Source organism: Hipposideros armiger, unplaced genomic scaffold (assembly GCF_001890085.2).
Source record: "Hipposideros armiger isolate ML-2016 unplaced genomic scaffold, ASM189008v1 scaffold_30, whole genome shotgun sequence".
NCBI lineage: Eukaryota > Metazoa > Chordata > Mammalia > Chiroptera > Hipposideridae > Hipposideros > Hipposideros armiger.
Genome location: NW_017731380.1, coordinates 2,547,745 through 2,558,163, shown reverse-complemented (window position 1 = coordinate 2,558,163; position 10,419 = coordinate 2,547,745). Strand labels below are relative to the sequence as shown.

The 10,419-nt window shown below is 33.7% G+C and overlaps 1 long non-coding RNA gene across 2 annotated transcripts in view; it reads right to left on the bottom strand.

Annotated features, from left to right (window-relative positions):
- Positions 1 to 1,690: 1,690 nt before the first annotated feature.
- LOC109379862 (uncharacterized) overlaps positions 1,691 to 10,419 on the bottom strand; it is a 58,661-nt gene continuing 49,932 nt past the window's right edge. Inside the window, exon 3 of one of the 2 annotated variants that reach the window (XR_002123294.1) lies at positions 1,691 to 1,854. This is a non-coding gene — a long non-coding RNA (uncharacterized LOC109379862). The remainder of the gene's footprint in view (positions 1,855 to 10,419) is intronic. The other variant, XR_002123293.1, reaches the window with a different exon arrangement.

Sequence of the window (10,419 nt, the reverse complement as noted above, 5' to 3'; positions counted from 1 at the left end):
TCTAAAGGAATTTATACATCTTACATAAGTTGTTGAATTTGATGACATTAAATTGAAAATAATCTCTTACTATCCTTTTAATCTCCATAGGATCCATAGTGAAAAACACTTTTCATTCCTTATATTGGTGGGTTTTAGTTCTTTTTTTTCTCTGGTCATCTACGTGGGGGTATATCAATTTTGTTTCTTATAAAAGAATCAGCTTTTGGTTTTGTCAATTGTCTCTATAATTTTTTCTTTTTTGTTCTGTGTTTGTGTGGTTAATTTCTGTTATCTTTATTGTTTCCTACTTCTACTTACTTTGGGTTTACTTTTCTCTTCTTTTTCTACCTTCTTAATGTGGAATGTTAGGTCACTGATTTTAGAACTTTCTTATTTTCTAATTTAAGGAATTAAATCTATGTTGTCCTGTAAGCTCTGCTTCATCTGCTTGCCCGAAATTTTGATATATGTTATATTTTCACTAACATTCACTTCAAAGTACTGTATTTTCTAATTTCCCTTGTGATTTCTTTTTTGCCCTATAATTTATTTAGGAGTGTGTTGTTAAATTTCAAAATATTTTGTATTTTCCTACTTTATTGTTATTGACTTTTAATTTTGTTAGGTTAAGAGAACATATTCTGTATAATTTCATTCTTTTTAAATTTGTTGATTTATTTTCCATCGTATAATCTATATTTGGGAACACACCATGTGCACATAAAAATATCTGTTGGGCAGTTTTGGGGGTGTAGTGTTCTATAAATATTCATTACATCAAGGTAATTCACAGTGCTAACAGTTCAAATCTATATCTTTACTGATTTTTTTCTAGGTGTTCTATTAATTACTGAGAAGGGGGTGTTAAAATCTATCATTGTGGAAACATCTATTTCTCCCTTGAATTCTCTCAATTTTTTCTTAAAGTATTTTTAAGTTGCTATTAAATATAGACTTTTCTAATTATGTCTTCCTGAAATTATCTTTTATCACTATGGCATATCCCTCTTTATCTCTGATAATAGCCTCTATCTTGAATGCTATTTTTTTCTGATATTAATATAGCCATTTCTTGGTTTTTATGCTTATGGTTTGGTATAGTTTTGTCCATTCATTTATTTTCAACACTCCTGTGTCTTTATACCTAAAGGATAGCCCCTATAAGCAGTATGTAGTTTGGTCTTCCTTTTTTATCCACTCTGACAATCTCTGCCTTTTAATTGCAATGTTTAGACTTTAACATTTAATATGATTATTATTGCTGGATTTCATTCAACCATTAATTGTTTTCCTTTTTGTGTTCTCTGCTGTTGTGTTGCTGCTGTTCCTCTTTCTTGTCTTTTTAAAAATATAATTTAAATAACTTTTAGTTTTCTATTTTAATATTTCTTTTGGCTTTTGAGCTACACCTCTTTTATTTTTTATTTTTTAGTAATTTCTGTAAGGAATACATTCATTTCTATTTATCTCTAATCTTTCGGAATTCAACCAGAATACTGTACCTTTTCATGTAAAATATAAACACCTCGCAAGCATACAGGTTCTTTTAATCCCCACTCACACACATACCATACTTTGTTATGATTTTACCTATATCCTAGTAGTTTTATATATTTATTTTATTATACATTTATGTATTACATCTGCATCTGTATACACTGAAAACCCCAAAGGACAATATTACAATTTTGCTTTAAACATCCACCGGTCTTTTTAAAGAATTTAAAAGGATAAAAATACACTTTTATTATTATCCAGATATTTACCATTTCTAATGCTCTTCAGCTGCTCCTGAAGATCCAAGTTTTCTGTTAATATTATTCCTTTTCCCTTTGAAGAACTTCCATTACCATTTCTTGTAGTACAGGTCTGCTGGAGACAAATTTCTCTTAGTTTTCCATTTATAAAATTGTCTTAATTTTGCCATCATCCCTGAAGAACATTTTCACTGGACATAGAATTTTGGGCTGACTGATTTATTGTTTTAGCTTTACAGTCTTCTGGTTGCTGGTTGCTATGATTTCTGATGAAAAATCTGTTGGCATTTCAATCATTGTTCTCTTATATGTAAAGCGTCACTTTTCTCCTGTGTGGTTTCAAGATCTTCTTTTTATCTTAGAGTTTTATATTGTAATGTATCTAGGCATAGTTATCCTAGAATAGCCTGCATGGTTCTAAACTGCACCTCAGCATGCCTCATCGCTTGATTTTCTGTTATATTCAATATATCAGTCCTCTAATTCTGGCCCTCCCTTACTATCTTCTTCACTCATAAGTTGTCAATGTTGAAATGGTCAAAACTACTAATTTACAAGTTGATTTTTATAATTCAAATGAGCCCTCAGATTTCTTTGGCAATACTTTAATTCTCCCAAAAGGCCATTCAAAAAAAAAATGCATGAAAGAGAGAATACGATAAGGCAGAAAATACTTAGTAGCTACACAGCATATCAAAAACTAACTTCTTTTAGAAGACACTTTGTTAAATCACTTTTAAAGTGAATAATATATCTTTTAAATATTTTGAAAGATAATGTTTTAAGTTTAAAAAGTAGAGAGCAAGAACAGATAGGATAGTTATAATGTAAGGGGTGATTTCACCAATTAAGACAAAAGAGAATTGTCCAGTCTTTCTGAAGTTATCAGAGGCCTGCTCAGTGAACATGAATTCTTTTCCTCAGGGATATTCAAGACATTGGTCAAACAAATATTCACATATTCTTAGTAAATAATCTGATATATTTATGTCACCAAGATCAAAGACTGGAGATGTTTATGCTAATTGCCTTTCAGCATGTAGCTTGCTAATAATGGCCACTTCTCATGGATATGTAGTTTGTAATCATATCAGTAAGTTCTTTTTTAAAACAACTAATCCTGATAGCATATAATATTGTTAAACTACTCTTAGAATGGTTCTCTTGGGAGTTGCCCAAGGATATAGCCATGCTCTTAGACTTTACAATGACCTGAAAATTCTCCAGTTCATGTTCATCCCAGGATCCTTTTTTCTCTCTTTCTTTTTTTTGGGGGTATATAGTGTTATCATGGAATAGTCAATATTACTATCTCATTTTCCATATAAGTAAACATTCTATACTTTTGTATGTACGAATAGTTCTCTAGTGGCAAGAATATAGTAATTTTGCTTAAAAATATAAGACTGATCATAATCAATGGAAAAAAATCAGGATTTATGATACACACTTCAAAAATGAATGTAAGTTCTCTCTCTCTCTCTCTCTCTCTCTCTCTCTCTCTCTCTCTCTTTCTGTCTTTATGCCATGTAAGGACACATTGAGAAGGTGAAGGTAACCCTCTGCAAGCCAGGAACACAGCTCTCATCAGAACCGTACCTTGCACACACCCTAATCTCAAACTTTGAACTTCCTGTTACATACAATAATTAATGGAACTTAAATGAGATAATGGTTGTGAAAGTACTCTAAATAAGAATAAAACTTCTGTACAAAAAAAAAAGGAAAGAATGTAAAATGGTATAAAAACTGTGAATATACTTAGGGATTATAATTTACCTACTTTATACTATCCTACTAGTTAAATATACAAATTATTGCCTTCCGATCACTAGCTTCAAGGGATCGCATTCTACATTGTTTAATCTTCAACAACTGTCAATACTGGCTACTTTTCCTTTCCTATAATTCTCTCAGTTGGGAAAGATAAACACATAAAGATAGAAATGTATGGTTTTCATTAAAATAGAAAGTAGACAACATTGTATTTAGTACAGCATCGTGGGTTCCTAGAATCCTCGTGGAAATACACAGTTGCCAAACAGAGTGAAGGTTTTTCCATGGATAAGCAGCACCTACTTTATTCTTCTGGACTGGAGGAAGGGGTATGTAATAGATTCCTAACTCCTCCCACTGCTTGAGATTCTGGGGACTGTCTGCCAGCTAACCTGGTCTAAGCATACAACATACACCTAGCATATTTCTGGGAGTTTACTGGGAGGGTGGTGAGTTACAGGTCAAATCCCAAGCTTCCCTTACTATTTGTCTAAAACCAGGCCCTAGTCTCCCTTGAAGATTCCCTTAATGTATCTGCAACTACATTTGTATTTGGGAAGTTCTTACATTAAACACAGTCTTAGTACCCCAGTCATACATCCATTTCTCCACAGTCCATTCCTTGATCCTTAGTGAGTTATCATTTAGCCAATAACCATGAGGTATACACTTTTGTATTTCTTCTGTAATTGGGAGTCATAGATCCCCATTCCTGTATAAGCATGACTTTACTAAGCACGATTTTTTTCTTTTTGAGCATCATCATGGATGCTCAAAGATTCAACTGGTTCCAGTTATTATAATCATGGTCTTCTTTTTCAAGTTTGAATTATCCAAATTTAGCCAATAAAAGATCTTTGAAGCTGGCATCTTTGTCAGTACTTCCAGACATCTTGGGAAGTATTTTTTCTTTCTCACAACAATAATATATTCCAGACCAGTATTGTTTTTTTCTGATAGCAAATATGAAAGCAGTATTCTCCAAAGAATTCTGGCTCATTTCAGTGTACAATAGTATTTGCAGAAGGCCAACAAAGAAGATATTTAAACTTAGAGGGCTACGGTTTCCTCTCTAAAATGAATATTTTGGCACACACTGAGCACCCATTTAATGTTTTCTAAATACCATTACCCATTGAAAAGAACCAGGGCTCCTTGAAGAAATGGCTCATTCTAAGGTGGAAAGGAAATGTACATGACAGGCATAAAACATCTTGTAACAGAAAGAAAAGTAGTGCTCAAAAATGAGATACCTAGAAACAAATTTAACAAAAGAAGTGCAAGACTTGTACACTTAAAACTACAAAATATTGTTCAAAGAAATTAAAGAAGCTCTAAATAAATGGAAAGAATCCCATGTTCATAGATTCAAATACTCAGCATTGTTAAAATGTCAATATTCCCCAAATTGATGAAGAGATTCAGCAAAATCCCTGTCTAAATCTGAGCTGCATTTTTGCCCCAGAAATTGACAAGCTGACTCTAGTATCCATATGGAACTCACAGGGACCCAAGAAAACCAAAACAATGTTGTAAAGAACAAGGTTGGAAGACTCAAACTTCCCAATTTCCAAACTTATAAATCAACAGTAATCAAGACAGGGTGGTACTGCCCCTAAGTATAGACATATAGATCAATGAAATGGAACTGAAAGACCAAAAATAAATCCTTAACTCTATGGTAAATTTAATTTGACAAGAATACCAAGAGTATTCAGTGGAGAAAGAAGAACATTTTTTACAAATGGTACTGAGAAAACAATATCCGCATACAAAAGAATTAGTTGGACCTCTACCTCACACCATACACAGAAATTAATTCAAATGGATCATAGACCTAAATATAATAGTAAAAACTATAAAACTATAAGAAAACATAGGAGTAAATCTTCATGACCTTGGGTTAGGTAATGGTTTCTTAGGTATAATACCAAAAATGTATAAGCAATTAAAGAAAAAATAGATAAAGCAGGCTTCATTAAAATTAAAAAATTTTGTGCTTCAAAGGACACAAACAATAAAGTGAAAGACAATTTACAGAACGGGGTAAAATATTTACATATCATATATCTAACAGGGGACTTTTATCCAGGATATATAAAGAACTTACCATTCAAAAAGAAAATTAAGTGGGCAAGGGATCTAAACAGATATTTCTCCAAAGAAGATATACAAATAGTCAATAAGCACATTAAAGATGCTCAGTATCCTAAGTTATTAGAGAAATGCAAATCAAAACCAGTAAGATACCACTTCACAGGCACTAGGATAGCCAAAATAGAAAAAGACGGACAATAATAAGTGTTGGTGAAGATGTAGAGAAATTGGAACCCTCATACACTGCAGTAAAATGGCCTAACTGCTTTGAAAAACAGTTTGGCAGTTCACCAAAATGCTAAACACAGAGCTACCATGTGGCCCAGACATTCTACTCCTGGGTATATACCCTGAATTAAAATCATGCTCACGCAAAATCTTGTACATGAATGTTCACAGTATCACTATAGCCAAGAAGTGGAAACAACCTAACTGTACATCAACTGATGAATTTATAAACAAAATGTGGTATATTCATACAATGGGATATTATTTGGTAATAAAAAAGGATATATCAAGACATGCTTTAACAAAGATGAATCTTGAAAACATTAAGTAAAAGAAGCCAGTAACCCCCCCCCACACACACACACACATATTTATGATTCCATTTATATGCAATGTACAGATTAGGCAAATCCATAGAGACAGAAATCAATTACTGGTTGCCTAGCAGTGGGATGGTGGGGGTGGAAAGAGTAGCCCAAATTGGGATGGCTGCCAGTTTCATTTTGGGGGTTGAAAATATTCTAAAATTAGTTCAGAGTGATGTTTTTAAAACTGTTATACTAAAAACCACTAACCTACACGTTAAGTGGGTCGATTTTATGAAATGTGAACTATACTTCAATAAAGCTACAAAAAAATGCATAACTTGATTTAATGAGAAAACAAGACAAATCGAATTTTAAAGAAATTCTATAAAACAATTGGACTATACAACTTCAAAAATGTCATTTTCATAAAAGAAAGGCTAAGGAAGTAGTCCAGATTTTAAAAGACTAACAAAATATGACAATGGAATATGTGACTATTCATGAGAAAAATAATTGTTATAAAGAACAATTAGGACAAAGAACAAATTTTGAAAAAAATCTGCACATTACATAGTAGTATTGTGTCAATGGTGAATCTTGATTTTCACAATTATACTGTAGTAAGAAAATATCCTTGTTTTAACAAGATACTGAGGTAAATAAAGGTAAAGGGTCATGATGCTTGCAACTATTCTTACATAGTCCAGAAAAATCAATAATAATAATAATAATAATAATAATAATAGTAATAATGTATACAGAAAGAAAGAAAAAGCAAATGTGGAAAATGCTAACAATTATGAATTGAGGTAAAAGGTATAAAAAATTATTCCATAAGTTTGAAAGTTGAACTTATTATTTTTCAAAAATAAAAAATTTATGTTTTGAAAAATGAAAATTTAACATTTTGTTTTCTGTAGTCAATTCTGTCAACAGTTTTGGATTAAGAAATTATGGTACATATATACACTGGAGTAGTACTATGCCAAACAAAAATAAAATCTTGCCATTTGCAACAATATGGATGGACTTAGAGGGTATTATGTTAAGAGAAATAAGTCAGACTAAGAAAGACAAATACCATATGATCTCACTTATATGTGGAGTCTAAAGAACAAAATAAATGAACAAACAAAACAAACAGACTCATAGATACGGAGAAAAAACTGATGGTTGCTAGATGGGATGGGAGGTCTGGGGATGGGTAAGAAAGGTGAAAGGATTAGGAAGTAAAAATTACAAAATAGTCACAGAGATGTGAAATACAGTATGGGAAATGTAGTCAATAATATTTTTAAAAGCAGAGTGTCTGGGCTGGTTGAATGGTGCATTGGTTAGGAGTTGGCTTGGGTCGCCAGCTCTGAGCAGCAGGGCCCCGGTTCAGATCCCACATGAGGACACTGCGCCCTCTACAGCTAAGATGGTGAACAACATCTCGACCTGGAGCTGGGCTGCCATGAGTCGCTGGCGATGGCATAGGCTGCAGCCCCTGCTGCAGTGGGCTGCTGTAAGCTACTGTGAGTGGCCGGCAGCCAGCGTGAGTGGCTGGCAGCAGATGTAAGCTGCCATGAGCTGCTGTGAGTGGCCATCCAATGGCCGGCGACCAATCTTCCTCAGCTGGGAAGAGCACAATAATCACAAGACCAACATGGGCCAGTGAAGTTACATCCTCCACAACTAGACTGAAGAACAAAAGGACAGCAACTTGTCTGTTCCCCTTCCCCGATTCCCCAACACCGTTCCCTTCCCCAATTCTCCAATAAAATCTTAAAAAAAAAGCAGTGTGTCAGATACGTATTACACTTATGGGGGGAATCACTTCATAAATTATATAAATGCCTAACTACTACACTGTACACCTGAAACTAATATAAAATAATATTGAATGTCAACTATAATTTAAAAAACATATAGTTATGGAATGTACAATGCAGCATAAGGAATATAGTAAATGATATTGCAATAGCTATGTACGGTGTCAGATGGGTATTAGATTTATTGGGGTTATCAATTTGTGAGGTGTGTAAATGTCTAATCATTATGTTGTCTTGTACATCTGAAATTAATAATAAAAAAGTTTATTATTATGGTTAGGAAAGATTTATTCACTCTTAGAAACACCAATTCCTCCATGTTTCCTTCTAGTACTTATATGGTTTCATTTTGTACATTTCCATTTTCACAGTTCAATTTGGAATTTATTCTGGTGTATGGTGTGAGAAACATTTCATTTATAGCTTTTCCTATATGTCTGTCTAGCTTATCCCAACAATACTAGTTTAAAAGTTCTTCTTTACCCCACTGATTTTAAATGCTATTTTTACAGACAATTTTGGGTCTAATTATGGATTTTTCATTGCATTTCAGTGGGCTGGAACTGCTGTTTCAATTATATTAGGTGTATTATATATTCTAATATCTGAAAAAGCTAGCCTCCCCTCATTGCTCTTCTTTTCAGGATTTTCATGGTTATTCTTGCTTTTTTTGTTCTTTCTAAGAAACTTTATAATCTACTTTTCTTTCTATAAACAAACAAAAAGCCCAGAGGATATTTGTTGAGGTTTAAATTTCTATTTATAAATTAACATAAGAAGAACTGAATTTTTCTATGGTAAGTTTTATAGCCAAAAAAATCAATGCCTTTCTATTTGTTCATGTTATCTTTGAAATCTTTCTGGGTGTTTTATATTTTATCTCGTGGTTTTAGGCATTTTGTATTAAGTTTATGCCTAGATCTTTCTTGGCTTTTTAAAAAAAGTTTTTTTAAAGATTTTTATTGGGGAATTGGGGAAGGGGAACAGCATTGGGGAATCGAGGAAAGGGAACAGACAAGTTGCTGTCCTTTTGTTCTTCAGTCTAGTTGTAGAGGACGTTGCTTCATTGGCCCATGTTGGTATTATCATTGCGCTCTTCCCGGCTGAGGTAGTCGCATGCCAGCCATTGAACGGCCACTCACGGCAGCTCATAGCAGCTCACAAAAGCGCATACCAGCTGCCGGCCAGCCCCATTGCAGCCTACAATATTGCTGGCGACTCACTGTAGCCCAGCTCCAGGTTGAGCTGTTGTTCACCATCTTAGCTATAGAGGACGCAGCATCACTGGCCCTAATATGGGATCCGATCCCAGGCCCCGCTGCTCAGAGCTGGCATCCCAAGCCAACTCTTAACCAACGTGCCGTTCAGCCAGCCCTAGATATTTTTCGTTTTGCATTATTTTTGTTTTGCTATTGAAAATTTAGTCTTCTCTTCCATTACATCTTCTAACTGCTTATTTCTTTGTCTATGTAATGGTAATGGTGTTATTTTATGTTTAGTTTATAACCTGCTGTTTAAATTCTTATAGTTTTTACTAGTTTTTCCATTAAGGCTTTTGGGATTTTTGGATATAGAATTATACCATATGTAAACATAAATGATTTACCTCTCCTTTTCCAACACAATTCTTTGTGTTGCCAACTTCCACAGCAATATTAGGTATCTTATCTTTTTCTGACTTAGTGGCAATACTTCTATTGTTTCTCTATTAACAAAGATACTTAACACAGGGAATTAGATGAATACAAAATTGTGGGAATCACTGGAAGAACAGTTTCTAAAAAGACTCATAAAATGACTCCTAGAACAAAATCACTGAACATCTTGAACCTACTGGCTAGCAGCAACAGCCAAGAGAAACAGAAAAATTGCCTTCATTTCACTTCTTCCAAATTTTGCAGGAATGCATTTTATTAGAGGAACTTAATGTGCATTTAGAACCCTAGCAGTAAGAGATTCAGGAAAAGAAATTTTTAACTTTGCAGTCTTTTCAGTACCAGGCACAACAGAATGCAATTTAATGGACATTGAATGAGCCAGACAACTCTAAAATCCCTCTGATTCTTCTATCAGAGATAGGAAAAATTTGTTTGCATTAGGAAACTATTCTACATTTCTACTCAAGACGGGATAGATAGGTAAAGTTTCAGGTAAAGAATGTGATAGCGACATAAATAAAACGCTATAAAGGATAAACCTTTCCCATTATAGAATTATAAAACCCAAGAAAGGCCATCTTAAGACATAGTATAAAACAGATTAATTTTATTTTTTTGACATATTTTATTCAAATACCAATCTGATCACACATGGTCCAAAACATTCCAACAATAAACAAAAAATAAACAGATGTTAAATATTGATGTCGGGCCGGCCGAGTGGCGCAATGGTTAAGAACTGGCTTGGGACGCCAGAGGGCCCTGGTTCGGATCCCACATATGAGGGCCAGTGACACTG